The following is a 22,058-nucleotide window of genomic DNA, read 5'->3' on the forward strand; positions in this document are numbered from 1 at the left end:
GGAGAAGGTGTTATGTGTGGAAGACTACTCTTACATATTGAAGTTCATGAGCTCAAGCTGGTATGTTTCCCATTAATAATCAGAAAATAGACACAATTAGCTCTTAGCAAAGGCTAATTTTTCTATAGTGGATCTCCAAGAGAGAGAGAGAGAGAGAGAGAGAGAGAAAGAGAGGGAGGGAGGGAGGGAGGGATGGGGGGGGAGGGGGAAAGAGAAGGGGAGCAAGGAAGGGAGAGAGAAGAGCTCTTACTCTGTTCCAGGCATTGTGCACTCAGGATGCAATTAGAAGCAAACAAGATAGTTCCAAAACCCAAGGAGCTTACATTCTAATAGGGGAAAACATAAAGGGTAATTAGAAACCAGCAGTGGAGGCAGTAGGGCTGCTGGTAAAGAGGTAGAGAAGTCTAGAGAGTAAGCCAAACTGGAAGTGAAGTGAGCAGGGGCCCCTCATGAAGTGGCTATCCAGGGTAGGGACACAACAATTAGGAGAGCAGGACCCAGGACAGGAGCATCTCAAGGAGAAAAACAGCTATCGAGAAGGTGGAAAAGACCAGAAAGTGAATTGATCTAGGAGAGGATTCAAGTAGTGGAGTCCTAGATGAAGAATCTCTCCACTGCATCTCTGCAAGTGTGTAGGGAGACTTAGATGTTTCCCAAATGAGCCTCCACAGTATAGCAGCTCTTCTGAGTTAACTCCTCAACTTGCACTTGCATTTACAATTTGTTCTGTGGGTAGCTATTCTTACTACAATACCTCACCAGCCCCTTCCAGTGTGCTTTCCATGAACAGTAAGCCAGTAGACAATATTAGCTCTTAGCAAAGGCATTTATTAAGTTTGTATGATGGGACAACATATCCGGCTCCCTATATCTTCAGGGGGGCTTATTTTTATAGAAGCATAGAGAGGTGCTAAATACTACATACCCACATCAGACTTAGTTACTATATTAGTTGGTTTTAGTTAGTTTCTTTGTGATAAAGGGGGATTGTGAGCATGGGGTAAAGATATCTGGAAATTTCCATGGTTTAAAAAACAAAAGGAATTAAGGAAATTTTAGTAACACATAAATATAATGTACTCCAGCTTGAAAATTTCCTAAGCTCAATAAATAAGCATTTATTAATTAACTACTGTCTGCCAAACACTGCACTAGTTGCTGGTTACACAAAGACAAAAGTGAAATGGTTCCTAACCTCTAGGAGTTTACCTTCTATTAGAATCAACAAATACAGATATATAAGTGTAATAGGACTTTCCAAAGATACGTATCAATGAATTCAGCCCCCTTACATAACTATATATAAAGCATATACAAGGCAAATGCAATATAATTTGGTGGGTGGGGAGAGACATTAACAGCTGATGAGATGAGAAAAATCATGTAGGAGGTAGGTGGTCCTTCAGCTGAGCTTGGAAAGAAACTGGAGAGTCTAAGAGGCAGAGAAAAGGAGGAAACACACTACAAGAATGGGGGACCACTTATGCAAAAACTCAGAGAGGCAAAATAGAGCGCCATGTGTGAGGAACTGCAAAAAGGCCAGTTAAGGTCACCAATGTAATGACCTTAGAATACATGAAGAGAAGTCATGTATTAGGCCTGGGAAAGCAGGGTTGAGTTAGGTTTTAAGGGACTTTAAATGCAAAATGAGAATTTGTATTTGATCCTGGAGGTCATAGGAAATCTATTGAGCAATATGGTCAGATCTATGCTTTAGAAAATTACTTTGGTGGCTGTGCGGAAGTTGGATTGGAGAGGGGAGAGATCAATTAGAAGGTTTTTGTAATAGTTTGGGTGAGAGGAGATGAGGGTACAAATGGAGGAAAGGGGACAGACATGAGGTATGTTGTGGAGGCAGAAATGACAAGACTTGGCAACTAATTGGATATGCAAGGTGAAGGAGAGTAAAGAATGGAGAATGACAACACAGTGGCAAAACTGGATAAATAGTGGTGCTATTGACAGAACCAAAGAAGTTTGGAAGAGGGGTGGGGTTTGGAGGAAAAGATGAGTACTATTTTGCACACATTGAGTTTGAGATAGAAATATCCAATAAGAAATTAGTGACATGAGACAAGAGCTCAGGAGAAAGATTAAAGCTGGACACAGAGATCTGAGAGGCATTTGTGTAGAGATGATAATTATGTCCATGAGATCTGCTGAGGTCCCTGAGAGAGTGTTTGGAGAGAGGAGAGCTCTCAGGTGGGGGCCATAGCATTAGGTGACACCAACAGTTAGTCAATGTGATATGGCTAAAGATAGGTAGATAGATAGCTAGGAAGTAAAGGAGTGGGAGAAGGAGGAAATAGTAAGGAAAAGAACAAAAAGAGAGCGGAGTGATGAAATCTCTGAGTAGGGAGTATCCAGGGGGAGAGGGTAGTCATCAGTGTCAAGTACTACAAAGAATTATGAGGACTTAGAAAAGACTACTGGATCTGGCAATGAGCTTTGGCAAATGTACTTTTAGCTGAGTGATGAGGCCAGAAGCCTGATCTACAAAGGCTTTAGGATCTGTAGTTTTAAGCTATTAAAGCCTTAGGGTATTTTGTATACTACTGACTTACTTAAAATTATTTCAGTCTGAGATTCTGTAAGTTAAGTTCACTTACCGTTCAGTCGTTTTTCACTTGTGTCCGACTCTTAATGACCCCATTTGGGGTTCTCTTGGCAACAACACTGGAGGGGTTTGCCATTTCCTTCTCCAGCTCATTTTACAGATGAGGAAACTGAGGCAAACAGGGTCTCACACAGCTAGTAAGCGTCTAAGGCCACATTTGAACTCAGGGAGATGAGATTTCCTGACTCCAGGCCCAGCACTCTATCCACGGTGCTACCTAGCTTCCACTCAAGCTCACTTAGGATATTGAGATAGCTGCCTTTGTTTACAATTTAGAATTCTAAAGGCCAGTCCCAAAACCAGCTCCTACACCCTATATCAGTGAGAGGTCTCCTTTAGTTCTTTCTGGGATTACAATGTCTGCCCGTCCCTGATCCATGCTACCTTTTTTATTTCCATCACTGTTCTCTGTCCCTGCAGAGGAGAAAAAGAGCGCAGTTTGGGACTCAGATTAGAAACAGGTACAAAGGAACCACATTCATTGGCATTTGGAAAAAAAAGCACCTAGACAAAGCCTTGGAATGAGCTGAGCCTGGGAAGGGTCAGAACTATACACAGAAGGTTTCCAGAACTCCAGCAAAGCTCACTAGAGAATCCTCCCGTACCCTGCATCATATACTTAGCCACCAAAGGTTGTTAACCAGGCAGGTTCAAAGCTAGCAGCTTCAAAGCTGGCAGCTTCCACAGGCGTAAGACCGTAATAGGGTACAAAGGATTCTCATCTAAGGAGCCATATACCATCATGTTTGAGGTTATATTCCTCTTTGGGTTGTCTCAGAGCAGGGGCTGCCTTCTCCTTTTTATTTCTCTTACAATGCCTAGTACTATACTCTTATAAGCTCATAGGCTTATTTTGAGCTTGAGGGCACCTTAGGGCAGCTAGGTATCGCAGTGGAAAGAGTCAGGAAGACTCCTCTTTGTGAGTTCAAATCTGGCCTCAGACACTTACTAGCTGTGTGACCCTGGGCAAGTCACTTAACCCTGTTTGCCTCAGTTCCCTCATCTCTAAAATGAAGTGGAGAAGGAAATGACAAACCACTCCAATATCTTTGCCAAGAAAACCCCAAATGGGGTCATGGAGAGTTGGTCATAACTGAAATGACCAAAACAAGAACAGCATGTGCTAAGTATTGGGGATACAAAGAAAAGTAAAAGATGGTCAAAGAACTCCTAGTCTAATGGGGAGTCAGCATGATAGTAATACATGATAATAACCATGTGCAAACAAGTTATATATAGAACAAATTGGAAATAATCAATAAAGGGAAGGCACCAGAATTAAGAGGGATTGGAAAAGATTTCCTGTAGAAAGTGGAATTTTAACTTGTACTTAAGGGAAGCCAGGGAAATCAGGAGGTAGAGATGAGAATGGGGAATTTCACAGTTAGAGATTCATTCCTTTGGTTAAAGTTCTTGTTTCCTGATAAAATGCAAATTCTCTCCGGAAAGGCCCTATTGAACCTTATGGATGTTTTACAGGCACTTGAGTGTGAATGCATCTCCATATAGTGAAAATGCCTAGTGAGGAAACAGAGTATCTCCTTTGAGTAACAAGAAGGAGGCCAGTATCACTGAATGGCAGAGAATAGGGGTGGAGGTGGGGCAGGGGGTAAGGTGTAAGAAGACTGGAAAGGTATGGAGGAAGGAAGGTTATGAAGGGTTTTGAATGCTTAACTGAGCATTTTATATTTTATCCTAAAAGTAAACACTGGAGTTTATTGGGGCACAAGGGGAGACATTTGGTATAGTTCGGTAGTTTTTCAGTCATGTCCAACTCTTCGTGACCCCATTTGGGGTTTTCTTGGCAAAGAAACTGGAGTGGTTTGCCATTTCCTTCTCCAGCTCATTTGACAGATGAGGAAACTGAGGCAAACAGGGTTAAGTGACTTGCCAAGGGTCACACAGCTAGTGAGTATCTAAGGCTGGATTTGAACTCAGGAAGATGAGTCTTTCTGACTCCAGACCCAGCATTCTATGCACTATGGCACCACCTAGCTGCCCCAAAGGAACACATAGACCTCTGCTTTAGAAAGGTCACTGACATATAGACAGAGATTGGACTGGAGTAGGGAGAAACCTAGGCAGATTGACCCACCAGGAGGCTATTACAATAGTCCAGATGTGGGGTAGTGAGGGTCTGCTCTGGGATGATGACAGAGTCAGCAGAGAGAAGGAAAAAACATGAGTGATGTTACACATGTAGGAATCAACAGGCCTTGGCAAGAGATTGGGTATGGGAGTGTGAAAGAGCATGAGGAGTCTGGGACAGCTAGGTTTTGTGCCTGTTTGACTGGGATAATGGGCACCAGACATGGGCAATAGAGTTTTCCTTAGGCTGGGCAGAGTAGATAGTCAGCTGAGGTGCTCAGATTCCAAGGGGTGCAGAAAGTATCTCACACTAAATACTTTGCCCACAGAGCCTGCTGATAGCTAGAATTTTCACAGTTAGAGACTCATTCCTTTAGTTAAATTCCATGTCTCCTGATAAAATGCAAATATCTCCTAGAAAGGCCATATGGAACCTTATTGGTGTTTTCCAGACACTTCAGTGTGAATGAATCTATCAGATCTTTCCCAGTACGGGTTTTTTAATGAGGAGGGAGAATCTTTTCTTTCTGCTTTAGACACTTATCAGCTTTATTTATCTTTTATGAGCCTCAGCTTCTTTATCTGTATAAAATGCATAATAATACTTGTGCTACCTGCTCACAAAGTTGATGTGACAACAAGCTTTATAAACTGCAAAATCATATAAATTTAAGGTATTTGTAATTGTAAGGATCTTTGAGCAAGAAAACAATTACAAAATCCCTTGAAACTACAGTGTTTAATAATGCCACTGTATTATGGGGAGCCCATACTAAGCTCTGGAAATCCTTACCCCAACTCATACTCATACTGATGAATCAATTCCCCCAGAGATAGGCTACATACACATCCTGCTCAGGGAACCCCTGATAAGGCTATCAACTTGACCCCCTAATCCATTGTTTTCTGTCCATCATCAACTGCCAGCATCATTTAGCCAATTAATATCAATTTTACAAAGGGATATTTACTGAGCAAATATAGCAAGAACAGAAATATAAACGCATCCTCCCAATACCTGTGAACATACTTTCCCTTATACCACCTTGGTCCCTGGGAAGAGTAGGCTCAATCTCTTTTTTTCCCTACCATCCATTTTTTTTCCTTTTAAATTAATTAATTTCTTTTTAGTTTACAACATTCAATCCCACAAGCTTTTGAGTTCCAAATTTTCTCCCCCGACTGAGGGGTCCCATTTGGCAAGGGAGATGGAATTCTGGAGGAACAGAGAAGACAGGTTAGGATCCCAAAAAACAAAGAGCCAACTTTGAAGTTTTGCCAGCACCTTGAACAAAGCCCCTGGTATGTGTTCAGTAAATCCCATTAACTGATTGGAACTGTGATCTTTTTTTTTTAATCGTTGAAATGGGAGTGGAGTGAGGCAGTTATTTTCTCATAGTTTAGTTTTGTAAATCTGTGCAAAGGCCATAGAAATCTATTCACTCTGGCCTCCACCTCTGGACTTCACACACTGGAAGTATCCCCTGCTCCTTTGGCCTTTCCCTCAGAGGGAGCGGTTCTTATCAGAGTCTCCATTTTAAGGAGGATGGACACACAGGCCAACCACGTCTTCATTCTTCACCAACTACACTCCTGACTCTCTAGACTTGCTCTGTTGTTGTTCAGTTGTTTCTATCATGTCTGACTCTTTTGGGATTTTTCTTGGCAAAGATACTGGAGTGGTTTGCTGTTTCCTTCTCCAGTTCATTTAACATATGAGGAAACTGAGGCGAACAGGGTTAAATGACTTGCCCAGGGTCATACAACTAGTAAGTGTCTGAGGCCAGATTTGAACTCATGAAGCTGAATCTCCCTGACTCCAGGCCTGGCACTCTATCCACTGTGCCATGGAGCTGCCCTGGACTTTCTCTACCATAGAATTTTCATCCTTCTCATCTTTCAGTTTCCTTTTATGTATTGTCTTTTCCTATTAGAACATAAGCTCCTTGAGAGCGGAGACTGTCTTATTTTCTTTTTACATTCCAAATACTTAGCGCAGTTCCTGGCACATAATAAGAACTTAATTGTTGCCTTGGAAGTAGATGGAAAGGAAAGACACAGAAGATGTAAGCAGGGAGAGAACAAACAGTCCTCCGAGCAGCAAGGGGATCATGGAAACCATGCCTGACTGAGAATCAGAAGATGGGGGCTTGAGCTCCAGTTCTGACATGCATGAGTTGTGTGACCTCGAGCAAATCACATGATTTCCCCAAACCTTACTTTCTCATAAGCAAAATGAGGATAATAATAATGCCTGCCCTGCATCTCTTACAGGGCTGTCTGGAGGATCAAATGAAGTAATCGATGTGAAAGTTACCTGAAAACTGTAATATAAAAGAAACAAATAATCAACATTCTATAACATCATGGAAATGCCTTGTTTACATACACACAGAGGAATAGAATCTGTTTATAGGGGAGATGGATGGAGCTAGAAGAAAAGTGGGTGGAGTCAGAGAGGAGAGAGGGGAGCGCCAGTAAGGAAAGGGGCCTAGGGTCCACCACTGAATTCAGGCAGTAAGAAGAAATCGACAAGGATGGGGATCAGTGGCTAAGCATGACCTCCCCTGCAGGAGGCAAGGGAAGAATAGAGAGGAGAAGGAAGTAGGCAGTGTCCATTGGGGAAGGGAAGGGAATATGCATTTATAGAGCACCCACTATGCGTTAGACACTGTGCTAAGTGATTTTGCAAATATTACCTCATTTGATTCTCACAGTGTTATCCCCATTTTACAGATGAGGAAATTAAGGTAGATAGAGGTTAAGTGACTTTCCCAAGGTCACCCACCTGGTGAGTATCTGAGGTAGGATTTGAACTCAGATCTTCTTGTGCTCTACACACTTTGGCACTTAGCCGTTGGTGAATGATTGGTTATATATATGGAGGATGTTTTGGTAGATGAGTTGACTGGGAGGGATAGGAATTGAGATTTCAGGTCTGGTCTCCCTGGGTAGCCTGCAAGACTAGCCTCCCAAGGTAGCCTTTCTTCAACAGAAGAGGATTAGCAGCCCACACCCCCTTGGGGTCATCCCAGAGATAAGAGGCAACATCCCACCTCCCTTTGGAGGCTTCCCAAGTACCTTGGGAACTGCCCCACTATCATCATTACTTGATTTCCAAAGCTGAGGGACTGGATTGAAATCCCCTGGGATCCCCACTGACCGGAGGGAGAGGGGTGAATGGCCTGGGAACTAGGAGGCCTTGGTTCTGTGCCCGGCTGTACTGACACCTGAATCTAGGGGAGAGACATTCCCACAAGGACTCTGTCAGAGGGGGCCCAGAGAGTCTCCTGTCACAGCGAGGGACTGGGTGAGGCATCTCAGATTTCTTTGCTCCGTGTATGACCCTGAGATTTGATTGGGCAAAGGAAACAATGGGCAGCTCTCACCCCTGCAAAATGACACCTCCCTTGAAGTTCCTCTCTCTTGCACATCCATGGGGACTTGTGATTCTCAGGCTTCAGGTCCTGAAGGCTCAGAAGTGACCAGATTTTAGACAAGCTGAAGCAAGCCCCAAGGGACCAACTTAGAGAGTCTTGTGCCCATGAGCTGGACAGCAAAGGCTTTATGCGTTTGAAGATTGTGTCCCATCTCCGGAGCTCAGTTTCCTCATCTGAAGGATGAGATGGCCTCTGAGGTCTCTTCTTTAAGGGTCTCGCACAACACTAAGTCTTGTCATACTAAGATCCTGGGGATTTTAAAGTTGAAAGATCCAGGAAGAATGGGTGGAGTTAGGAGATTGGACATGGCCAGAGGAGAAAACCAACCTGGAGAGGTGAATGAAATACCCCAGTTCCTTTAGAAATTGAAAAATTTAAGATTCTCTTAGATTGAAATTCAGTCATAAAATTACAGGTTTAGATTCTGGAATGGACCTTAGAGTAACTCCCTCATTTTACAGCTGAGGAAACTGAGATCCAGAGAGGTTAAGTGTCTTGCCCAGGTCACACAATGAGTAAACGTCCTGAATCTTGGAAGAATGAGGGTTGGAGGTGACAGGAAACTCCCTTTAGGAAGAAAAATTTTCACCCTTAGGCTTCTGAGACTTCTTTTGGGTGTAGAAATACAAGCCCCCTAAAACTCACCCATGGCCTTAGGAGTAAACGAGACTTCCACATTTGAACCCAAGAAAAGGAGGAGGAGACTGGGGGAGAGAAAGGAGGGAGGAAAGAAAGAAGGCAAGCAGGTTTAATGAAGAAGCAAATGTACCAACAGGAAATTTTAGGGGTCAGGAAGGAGAATATCTCACATCTTACCCAGAAGAATCTACATTCCTTTGAGGATAAGGAATTGTTTACGTTACTGTTTTGGTTTTGTCTCCAGTGCTTGAAACGTAGTAGGTGATTGATAAATCTGAATGGATATATGGATGGATGGATGGGTGGATGGAGGGATGGTTGGATGCATGGATGGATGGATGAATGGATGAATGGATGGACGGATGGATAGATGAATGAATGAATGAATGAATGAATGAATGTAAACTTGATGTAGACCCTAGAAGGAACCTAGAAGAACACCAGAAGGAATCAAAAGATCTGAGTTCTAGGCATTAGAGCTGAAAGGACCTTAGAGAGTGAGACAATCCCCTTATTTTACAGAGGAAGAAAATGAAACCCAGACGGGCAAAGTGGTTTGCCTGAGGTGACTCAGATAGCAAGAAGCAGAGTTGCAATTTGAATCCAAATCTCCTGACTCTGAATCCAGTTTCCTTTCCATTCTGAAATAGAGCTTTGCTACTGGGTAGCTTTGTGAACTTGGGTGAGTCCCTTACTCTGACTAAGCCTCTGTTCCCTCATCTGTGAAATGGTGATGCTGGACTAGATGGAGTGTCAAGTGAGAAGGACCTCAAGAAGTCCAGCTTGCCCAAACCATGGGGTGCAGGAAGAGGAAGAACATATAGCAAGCTTGGAAAGGTAGGTGAGGGCCAGGTTGCAAAGGGCTTTAGAAGCCAAACAGAGGAGCTTATGTTTAATCCAATGTCTCTGAATGGCATCGATCTAGGATGATAGATTTAGGGACCTTGGAATTCATTTTGTTCACTTGTCTTCTTTTAGTGTTCACTCCACTCTGCCCAGATCTTTCTGGTGGCTACCCAGGTCCCTCTCTCTCCTCCTTAACAAGTCCAGAACTTAGCTCACAGTCTTCTCTTATTCAAGCCCTAGGAACATTTAATCATCCATTTTCTCTGGCTATCACTCATTCCTGGAATACCCTCCCTCTTCCACTCCAACTACTGACCTTCCTGGCTTCCTTTAAGTCTCAACTAAAATCCCATCTTTCACAAGAAGCCTTCCCTAACCCCTCTTAATTCTATTACTTTCTTTTGTTGATTATTTCCTGTTTATCCTTTGTATAGCTCACTTTGTATATATTGATTTGTGTGTTGCCTCACCTGTTAGATTGTAAGCTCCTTGAGGACATGGACTGTCTTTTGCCTCTTTCGTATCCCCAGCACTTAGCACAGTGCCTGGCACTTAATAAATGTTTGTTGATTGACTGGTTTTTTTCTTCCTCCCTCCAATGCCACCATTCTTTTGAACTTCTCTATTTCTGTGGATGGCACCTATCCTTTTAATCACTAAGGTTTGGGACCTCAGTATTTTTCTTGACACCTCACTCACTCATCTCAAGCATCCCCAATCAGGTGCCAAATCCTGTCTTTTCTTCCTCCATGGCATCTCTTACATCAGTCCCTTTCTCTCTACCCGAATAGCCACTAGTCTAATTTAGGCCCTCATCACCTCTCACCTAAACTGTTACTATAACCTCCTAATTAGCTGGTTACCACCAATCATGGGAGGAGGGCATGTGTGAAATTCTCCCAATTCCAATTATATGTAATTATTAACCAACTAGTGATAGCATAGTTAGTGTGACCAAAAAAAATCTAGCAACTCCTCAAAAGTCAGATATCAGTGGTTTATACTATCCTGGGCTTAAAGTTGTCTTGTCTCTTCTTGAAAAATTGAGATAGTGGGAAACAGTGCATTGATATTAGGGTCAAAAGCCCCAAATTCTAGTCCTAATTTTCTCCCATATGAAAGTCAATCTGTCACCTCCATGCCTTCATATTGGCTGTCCTTCATGCCTGGAATGTTCTCCTTCCTCATCTCGGATTCTTAGTTTCTCTAACTTCCTTTAATTCAGAGAACATTCCATCTTTTTCAAGAGCCCTTTTCCAGGCTTCCCATGTGCTAGTGCTTCCCCTTCTGTGATCACCTTCCATTCACCGTATGTGTGCGTAAATATATATGTTATGTATATATGTATGTGTTTATATATGTATATATATATACATATATATATATATATATGAGATAATAGTTATTACATGTTGTCTCCCCTGTTAGAATGGGAGCTTCTTGAAGGCAGGGACCTTGCTACAAGTTACCCAACCCAGTTGCCATGTGGCCATTAATACATGGTGTCACCTCTGTTTTTCTCTTTGTTGTACGTATTCTTTCTTGATCTTACATGAATGAGTATCAGAAATAGAACAGACCAGAATATGACTTATGGATGAGGTTGGAAGAGCCACCAAATGTCCAGCAACTGGAGTACGTGGCATGGTTTGCTGGTAACAACACAGCTGTCCCTGGGGAGGAGCAACCTGCTTGACCCAGCCTGGAAATGAAACAGCCTTGTAGCCAAGAGACCATGTCTTTTAAGCAAAGGAGCGACTTGTCTGTTGGCTATGTAACACCTTAATTTAGAAAGGCCAAGGTCACCCACTGCATCCTGGGCCATCTCCAGTTGTCTTGACTTTTGTCTTGGTATTGGGCTTCGATGACTCTGGAGGAGAGAGTGAGACTGATGACTTTGCAAGCTCTGCCTCATTTAAATCCCATTTGTGAGCAAGTTAAGACATCACCCTGGTGATTTCATTGGCCCACTTTGACAACAATGGATGAGCCACAACCACAACACCCAGAAACAATTTTGGTGGAGCAAGCATTTGGTGGTCACCATTTGAAGCCTCAGTCCAATCTTCAGGGCCCGAGTGGATCCCTGAGAGGGAAGAGTGTTTTGGGGGAGGAATGTTTTAATATTTCTGTCCTTGCTATACATTCTCAGTAAATATCCCTTTATAAAAGGTAATCAATGTTCATTGATTAACCGACATTGAGGAGATAACTAGTTAGACGAGACTGGGAAGAGGTTATTGATATTAGGTGAACACACTGGATAGGGGCTTATGAATGAAAATACTAGAGAAAAGCCACCACCTGGTCAAGGTTACCCCTGAAGAGATCATGTAGCCAGATGTGTTCCAGGAAACTGACTCCTCGGAGAGGTAGAAAAGTGAGCCCAGAGCCAATATACCACAAAAGAACAGTAGATCTGGACTCAGAACAACCAAGATTTATTTAGGCGTACCTTTTAAAATCTTTATGCCACGCCGGAGGAGATACAAAGTTTATATAAGGAAAGTCCCTGCCACTTTGGACCTTATCAGCCTGGGTTTGAGTCCCACTTACTGTACCAGCCCCATGACTTTGAACAAGTCATTTTAACTCTTCTAAATTTCAGTTTCCCCCATTTCTAAAACGGAAATAATAATGGTTAACATCTCATAGTGACCTAAGTTTTCCTTTACATGTATTATCTGATTGGAGTCTCCTGATAGGTATGTGAGGCAGCGGATAGAGTGCTAGACTTGAAGTCAAAGAGACCTGAGTTCAAATTGGACCTCTGACACTTACTAGCTGGGTGACCCTGGGCAAGTCACTTAACCTGTGTCTTTCTCAGTTTCCTCAATAATAAAATGAGGGTAATGATAGCACCTACCTCCCAGGGCTGTTGTAAGGATAAAATAGATACTATTTGGAAAGCTCTTTGCAAAGCTTAAGGCTCTGTATAAATGCTAGTTATTGCTATTATCAGCACAACTCCATGACATATGTATGTCAGGCAGTCTTAGCCCTTTTTTACTCAAACGGATCTATGACTTGTCCAAACTGGATGCTCTCTCCAACCACGAAGACCACGGTCTATTCTTGGCCACCTATTTTGTTCCGTTCTTGTCAATGTCTTCCCAGAACTTTGCCACAAAGTATCCACCTCACATAGAGCAGCTAGGAGGAGCCATAGTGCGGAGACGGGACGCCAGGCCTGGAGTCACGAAGACTCATCTTCCTGAATTCAAATATGATCTCAGATACTTACTACCCATGTGACCCTGGGCAAGTCACTTAACCCTGTCAGTCTCAGTTTCCTCGTCTGTCAAATGAGATGGGGAATGACATGACAAACCACTTTAGTAACTTTGCCAAGAAAACCCCAAATGGAGTCATGAAGAGTTGGATATGATTAAAAAAATGACTGAAAAACAAAAATCCACCTAATATGCTGGAGACCTTTCTCCTGGCGTCACAAAGATACCCATCTTAAAGACGGGAAACTAAGAGTAGGAAAGGTCAAGTGACTTGTCCATGGTCATGCATATAATAAGTTTTGATGACAGAATTTGAATTCAGGCCTTTCTGATTTCAGGTCTACTACTCCATGATGCCTCTCAATGATACACTGTCTGTCCCACTGTTACTTATACTGTGTACCTCATTAGACTATTGGGAGGGAAGCCCTTTGTCAACCTAAAAACTCCATATGAATAGGAGTTTTTATTCCTAGAGCCATGGAAAAAATGGAATTGTTAGTTTCTAATGAAACAATATTAAACAATATTAATAATATTAAATAATAAATAGCTGAAAATGGAAAGGTTACATTTATAAAGGTTATCTGAGGACAGCAATACTTTAACATGAATTGTAAACACTAGTCAAGATGGGAGGTGGAGTGGGAAAGGAAGAGATGTGGGGTGGGGCACAAGCCTCTCAGGCAGAGCCTCGTAGGGGATTGCCTTATCTGAGGGACCCTCAGATTCCTTATAATTTCTTAACACTGCTCCTCCACAGCCAGTCCATATGACTGATGCTGGTGGGCGAGAGAACATCTGGGAGGGATTTCCTGAGCTCTGGGGGGAATTTTGAGCAGAATGTAGGGCCTGTCAGCTCAGCCAGGAACACCCACCCTCTGCCATCTGCTCAGTTGCCTGAGGGACCTCAGTGGCTTCTGGTTTCTTTGATGGATGCTCATGTTGGGGGCATTGCTGCTGCTGCTGCTGCTGCTGCAGGGGCCGTGGGGTGCTGGAGAAAGATTTCAGAGGCCCTGGGTTGAAATCTCACTTCTGCTACCTCTGTGACTTTGTGTGAGTCCATTAGCCTCTCTGAGCCTCCACCTCCTTATCTGTAATTTGAGGGATTTGGACTGAATAAGATCTCTTCTAGTTCTGAATCTTTTTCTCACCAAAGTCCTAGCTTTAAATCCTAAGATTTTACCAGCATATTTGAATCAATGACATTGAGGATAATTACAAGTGGGATTTGCTTGTTAGTTGGATTCTGAAATCCTTTGTAACCCTTGGACCTTAAGAAGTCGACCAATGCATACTGAATGAAGGAAAGAATTAATGTTTATGAAAATGAATGACAAAAGGTTAGGCTAATGGCATAGCTTCTAGCTATAACCCTTTGCCTCTCTGATGGTCAGGCAATGAGTATTGCTATAAACAAACACTCAGGCCTCCAGGGGGTCCCATGGCAGCCAATAGACTTTTACCTGGAGGTCACAAGAGCCATAGTATATGAACTGGACATTGGGTGAGGATATTGGGAAAAAAGATGAAGAGAATCCATCTTACTGAGCCACAAAGAAAGTAGGACTGGGGTTAAAAAAAGGGAAAGACATCCTATTCTAAGTGCCAGGTTCAAATGTTGTCCTTCTGTAACCTGAAGGTAATGGTCTGTTGACTGTCTCAAGCATGTTTAGCCATCTGAGTGCCCATGGCAATGTTTACTGCCTGACCAGTCAGGTGGCAAAGGTTAAAGCTAGAAGCAATGCCGTTAGCCTAAAAGTCTGTCATTATTTTTTTTCATAGACATAATCATTCTTCCAACAAACATATCTTGACCTCTAGCTATGCACACAGGTAGGTTCTATGGGAGGAAAACCATTCAGAAGACCCAGTCTCTGCCCTTAACGTCTGGCTGAGGAGACAAGTCACAGAACCAGAGAATGAATTACAAATGGTTATAAAACCCCATGTCAACAAGTCCTTGGTGACACCATCCAGTAATGATGAGACTCAGAAAAGGAGGGATCAGTCATTCACTGGGCACCCATTATGTACAAATAAGTGCATCATGCTTTAGGAAACAGAAAGGACACAGGAAATGGTTTCTGCCCCCCCCCCCATCCCAGAGTTTCCAGAGAATTTGGGGAGATAAGATATATATTCATGACTAGAGAACCTTGGCATTCTGGTTTTGTTATTCACTGAGAAGTTGATGGATTGTGCTTGATAATAGATGGGTCAGTGTGACACAGTAGAAGGAACACAGGTTCAAATCCTGGCTCTTACTAGCTGTGTGACCTTGAGCCCAACCTCCTTGCACCTCAGTTTCCTCATCTGTAAAAAAAAGAAGGGGTTGGACCAGATGTCTGAGCTACAACCCTATGGATCTATTGTTAAGGTGGTACAGTGCAAGGGAAAATGCTGTGATCTGGCATTTGGGCACCTGGGGTCTAGCCCTGGATTTGTCACTCACTGACCCGTGAGGCAAATGACTTCACCTCCAGTGTCTCCTTTCTAAAATGAATGGCCAGATTTAGGTGGTTTCTAACATTCAATAGTTCTATACATAGGCAATAAAATAATGGCTCACATCTTTCACAACACCCTTGTGAGGGAGGCAGTACAAATATTATTATCCCTGTTATACAGATGAAGAAACTGAGGCATAGAGAGGTTATATAACTCACCTACAGACACACACAGTAAGAAGGGACCTTCAGAATCATCTGGTCCATCTCCTTCATTTTGCAAATGAGGGAACTGAGGCCCAGATATTTTAAATAATTTTCCCATAGTCGTATCAGTAAATAATAGAGCCAGGATTCAAATTCATATCCTTTGACTGCAAATCTAGTGCCATTTTCATGGCACTGCATAGTCTCTCAGAGAGCAATATATGATATGTGAAAAGCATAATACAAGTGAAAATTCCATAGGAGTGCAGAGAAAGGAAAAGACAATGCATTGGAGGGGGATGTCAGGAAAGCTTGAGGGGGAGGGGAGACTTGAGCTGGACTTCAGAGAATGGATAGGATTTTGATGCAGCTAGATGGTGCAGTGGATAGATCACCAAGCCTGGAGTCAGGAAGATCTGAATTCAAATCTGGCCTCAGACATGTACTAGCTATGTGACCCTGAGCAAGTCACTTAACCCCTCTTTGCCTCAGTTCCTCATCCTTAAAATGGTGACCCATTGGAGAAGGAAATGGCAAACCATTATGACCCAAATGGGGTCATAAGGAGCCAGACATGACTGAATCAACTGAACAACAAGTCCAGATGGTGACCCCATCCTCGAGAGCAGTTAAGGGCTAGTGAAGATTTCTTAAAAGAGAGAATGGAATGTTGGAAGCAATATGTTAGGAAGATTACTCTGGCCATGGTGCAGAGGAGGGATCATACGAGGAAAAACTGGAGGCAGGTGTCAGGGTCAACTAAGTAAGGTCAGGAGACCTGTTTCAGGTGAAAGAAAGTAAAGCTGGCCACAGAGATATTTAGTGAAAGGAACTAACAGGCCTAGGTGACTTATTGAATATGGGAGCCAGGTAGAAGAAGAACAAAAGGATTTTTCCCAAGTATTAAACCTCAGTAACTGGGAAAATGATAGTACTTCTGATGAAAATAGGGAAACGGGGAGGGGCTTTAGGGGAATGAATTCACTTTTGGACATACTCAATTTGAAGTCAATGAGCAGTTGGAAATGTAGGACTAGAACTCACTTAGAGATACTAGAGTGGAAACATGAATGTATGTGTATAGATGGTAGTCATCTGATAGTTGATCCAAGTGACACCTCTATACCCCAAGGAGGTCAATGACAAAAATAAAGCCCAATAATACATAATATAGGCATCTAGGTGGCACGGTGGATAGAGTGCTGGGCTTGGAGTCAGGAAAAGCTGAGCTCAACTCTGACCTTAGACCCTAACTAGTTGTGTGACCCTGGGCAAGTCACCAAACCTTGTTTGTCTCAGTTTCCCTATCTGTACAATGAGGTAGAGAAAGAAATGGCAAACCACTCCAATATTTTTGCCAAGAAAAACACAAATGGGGTCTCAAAGAGTCAGACACAACTGAAACAACTGAATAATTAAGATATTTACATAATATATAATATAAATAATAAAATATACACCAGAATATTTATAGTAGCACTTTTTTGTGAGGTCAAAGATCCAGAAACAAAGTAAATTCCCATTGAAAAAAAACTGTGGCGTGTGGATATAATAGAATATTACTGTGCTGTAAGAAGCAATGAATAAGGGGCAGCTAGGTGATGCAGTGAGTAGCTCACTGACCCTGGAGTCAAGAGGACCTGAGTTCAAATGTGGCCTCAGACACTTGACACATGTACTTGCTGTGTGACCTTGGGCAAGTCACTGAACCCCAATTGCCCTGCCAAAAACAAAAAAAAGAAACAGTGAATATGATGACTATAAAGCATGGGAAGAGTCATATGAACTGATGAAGAGTGAAGTACTCAGAACCAGGAGAACAATCTGCATCATGACTACAGAATTGTAGACAGAATTGTAGATGGAGACAACAATCACAACAACAACAACAAAAGTGACAAAGTGAATGCTGCAAAATTGTAATGCTTAAGCTTGGCCCCAAAGTAGAGATATAAAAAGATGCTTCTTCCACCACTTTAAATCCTCTGTAGAGGTAGGAGTTACTGCTGCTGTTTGTTCTTCGCTCTGAAGGAGGACCATGACATCAGGAAGTTGATGCCATGACTTGCAAGTGAATTGGATTTCAGTGAGGGAGAGCTGTGCAAAGTCACTAGCCTCACTTTCTTCTCCAGATCCATCTGTGTCCAGTGGCAAGATATAGATCAGGATGATTGAAGATGGCCCCAAGAGGTAGGAGACCACAAGTATGAACTACTGTATATAAAATCACAATTTTTAGATATGATAGTTTTTCCTGAATTTATTTTTCTTCTTTTTCCATTCTTTATTATAAGAGATGGCTCTCTTGGAGAGAAGGAGGGATAGATTGTACAATGAAAATGATGCAAACACAAAAGACCCCAATAAAATGTTATATTTAAAAAAGAAGCAAGAACAGAGCCTTTGACAGACACAATTCAATGGTAGGAGGGGAGAGATAATAATAATTTTTAAAATGAGCCAGAGAAGAAGGAATCAGAGAGATCTCCTTCTAACTTCCACGAGAGAAATTTGTGAGAGTGAGAGCCAAAGAGAAGAGGACTTGAACTGGGTGAAAAAGAAAAGGAAATTACCCAGGTGACTTAGAAAAGTTCAGACTAGTGAAGTAGGTCCAAAATTGAATGTGGGAAGGAGAAATTTGGGATAAACTGAGGGAAATTTGAAAGGGAAAAATTTCCAGGTCTAGTTATTGGCCCAGATTCTGCTTCTAAGCTGAATGAGTTGCAGGATTCAGGATTTATAAAGGAGAACATAAAATGATTAAGGAGGATCCAGAGTAGAACTTGAGGAAGAAGACTCAAGAAGGGAAAACAGAAGGCAGTGGAAAAGACAAGGTAAATAAGAAAAGGTAAGTGGTAAAATTGGAGGGTAAATAAAATTTATAGAGTGCGTAAGTAGGTGTGGCCAATTGTTGAAACAGATAAGAAGTTAGTGAAGTATAGAAGGGGAAATATGGGGTATGGTGTGGAGGTTTGGAAAAGAAGTTAAGAAGGATTGTCACATTAATAAGAGGTGACAATTGACTAAAAATTTTAAATGAGTGCTTAGAGTTGGGGTATAAAGACCCAGAAGCCATTAAAAAAAACTAAGCTGAAAATCTCAACCAATATGGAAAGTAGAGGAAGCTGTATAGTAACTTACATCTAGTGAGACAATATTTGAATTTCTGCCACAGTCAAAAGACTTTGGGTCAGCTGTGTTCCAAGAATAGAATGGTCTCTTTCCTAAAGGAGAAAAAAATGTGACTTGAAGATCACCTCTCTACTCTCCAGGTTGTTAAACACAATGAAATGTTCCTAAAGGAAAACAAGCCAGGTTTCAAAGGGGGAACAAAAGGGATCTGAGATGGAGGAGAGACTTGACAATTATCAGAATGCAGGTGGGTAGAACAGTGTTACGCAGAGGAGAGAGAGTGAAGGAAAAGGACAGCTTTACTCAATAAACATTTTCAGGTACCTACCATGTGCCAGGCACCGTGCAAAGTGTTGGAGATACAAAGAAAGGCAAAAGACAATCACTTTTCTCAAGTTCACAGTCTAATGAGGGACCCGACATGTAAACAATTACAAACAAACAAGTTATATGCAGGATAAATTGGAAATAATCAACAGAATTAAGGCAGAATAAGAAAACTTCCTAGAGAAAGTGGGATCTTCCTGAAGAGAAAGGAGCTTGAAGCATTGAGGAGAAAATGCCTCTCATCATCAACATGGTTATAATGGGTAGAATGCTGGATTTGGAGTCAAGAGGACCCAGGTTCAAATTCCACCTCAGTTACTTACTGTGTGATGCAGGGCAATCTCTTAACCTCTTAGAGTTTCAGTTTCCTCCTCTGTAAATGAAAGGGTCGAGTCAATGGCTTCTAAGTCCATGATTCTGAGACAAGAATGCTACAGAAGCTAACATGGGAGACATCATTCAATACAGATCAGGGGAAGAGTTGAAGCATTAGTGATTAATGATTCCCTTGCTCAGGGGCCCTGAGGCAACTATTTGTAGATCTGGTAGCAACAATTGAGAGATTTGTTGTCTGCCTGAGGAATATATTTAACACTTAGAGAGCCTTCCAAGACTTATAAAAAAAAAGGTGGCTTTTCCTTACTCCCAGTGATTCTTGAAAGGACAAATGATAATACCTGGAGAAACCTAAAAAATATTGCAAAAGATTATGAAATCTTGGGCACAAAACTCATCACCATAAGGGCATAGGTTGTTTTCCTCATAGAATGTTGTCCATAGAAGGCAAGGGCTGCTAAAGAGAAAAATTGATTTGAGAAGTGAACAGTTAGTTGGCTAAAAAGGTGATGCCTGAGAATTGAATTTAGACTTCTGGACCATAGCTAAAAGTATAGTTATTAAAGATGAGGATTTCTGCCTTTCTCTTCACCCCAGGAAAAAAAGATTATGTCATTAATAACAGTCTCACGGCTCTTGATTAGATAGACATTGGGGGACAAAGATTAGTGAGAATATATTAGCCAGGTATCTTGTAAATCTAATCAAAAGGGCTTTAAACTAATGTAACACCCTGCATAGGTTACAATATTTGACTGATCGTTGTATGAAAGGAAACCAGCTATGCAATATATGTTATGATATGATAAAACAATACTCTATGCCAACACACAAATCAATAGTAAGAACAGTGACAACATTCCATGTGTCAACCCAACAGGCAATTAAGTCACATCTGCTGTTACAATTAGAATCATTAAATAGCAGGTTCCACATGATGCAACCTACATTTCATGTAGATGCAATATGCATTGTAGAAGAAGACTGGGGTACAACGGAGGTGAGTACCCATTGAGAGAGGCTAGGTAACCAAATACAACAAAAGAAAAAGAAAAGAGAACCAAAAGTAAAAAAAATATGAAATGAAATGAAAATTGAAAACCTAAGAGAAAAAAATAAACAAAAGAAAGTATAATATAAAAGTAAAATTATGTATCAAAATTATAAAATTCATTACTCAACAGTTCTTCCCAATAGCAGCAACTTTAAAAGTAAAATCAAAGCAGTAAAAGAAAAATGCAACATATAAACAAAATTTAAAAGTGAAAAAAATAATAATTTAATAGTGAAACTGTCTCCAGTGTTTGTATCACCAATGCTGGAAAAGCCTGGTCTAAAAAAGCAGGAAGGAGGAATGAATGGTAAAGGTATTTGAACTCCAAAAGCACAGGGGAAGAAAACTCCAAAATTGGGGGGAGGGGAATCCTCAGATAAGCTTCCATTTCTAACACTCTCTAGTAGTGAGTTTCTGTGTTTCGGGCAGTATTAGGGGGTGGGAGGGGAATGTAGAAGGTGAAGGGTTGGTAAGCAGGGGAACTAGAGTGAATACCCTCTAGACTGGCCAGTCTACACTTCTCATTCCCAACTCCTTGCTTCAAGAGTGGCATTGCCTCTAGACAAGAACCTCAGGTCCAGCTTTCAGGGGGTTGGTTTCTTTCAAACCTGCCTAGGAAGAACAAAACAACTAAAGGTGCCTGGATTAACTGCCTCCCCAGAAGTTAACTCTAACCTTTCGGCTACTCAGGGACTACCAAAGACTCAGTTGTGCCTAGATTTCTGATTGGACTTATTTGGTTCATCTCTCTACTTATGGGAAGCTGTAAAATCCAAATCAATAATTTCTCCTCCAATAATAGTTAGCATCTCAGTAGCTTAATACTTACCAAGCATTTTATATGTTTCATCTCATTTGGTGCTCACAACAACTCTGGGAGGTAGATGATATTATTATCACGATTTTATAGACGAAGAAACTGAAGCAGAGACAGGTTAAATGACTTGCCCAGGGAAGTACAGCTAAATCGTATGGTTATGTACATAGTTATAGTATAGCACAGCTGTGTAGCAGGATTTGGGCTCAGATTCTCACTGTTAATCCAGCACCTTATGAACTTTAGTGCCCGCCACCAATTTTACTTTAAAATACCTTCTAAATTTTAATGAGATGGCTAGCTAGTGCAGCAGATAGAATGCTGAGGCTAGAGTCGGGAAGCCTTGAGCTCAAATCCTGCCTCAAACACTTGCTAGCTGTAAGAACTTGGGCAAGTCACTTAACTACTATCTGTCTCAGTTTCCCCAATTACAAATTGGAGATAATAACAGCACCTACCTTGCAGGGTCGCTGTGAGAATCAAATGAGATAATATTTGTAACCCACTTAGCATAGCCTGGCACATAGTAGGTGCTATTATAAATGCTTATTCCCGTCCCCCCAAAAACACACAAAATAAAAATCCCTTTCCCTGGTTACTTTGACACCCATTCACCTCTTACTCAGATGCATTTAACCTGCAAGGGCACATACAAATCAGTCCCGTAATGAATAACTACAAGGTATTAGAGAAACTAGGATCTTTTAAAGTAAGTGGTAAAACAGAAAGCAAACAGACTCTTAACGAACAAGGATTGGTAAAGCAGATTTGCCTCTCCCTAGGGAGTAAGTACATGGGCATAAGGAGAGGGCAGAGGCAGAGGATGGAATGTAGAAGAATCACCAGGCTCTATCTCAGCAGCATCCAACCCT

Source organism: Trichosurus vulpecula, chromosome 4 (assembly GCF_011100635.1).
Source record: "Trichosurus vulpecula isolate mTriVul1 chromosome 4, mTriVul1.pri, whole genome shotgun sequence".
In the NCBI taxonomy this organism is placed as follows: Eukaryota; Metazoa; Chordata; class Mammalia; order Diprotodontia; family Phalangeridae; genus Trichosurus; species Trichosurus vulpecula.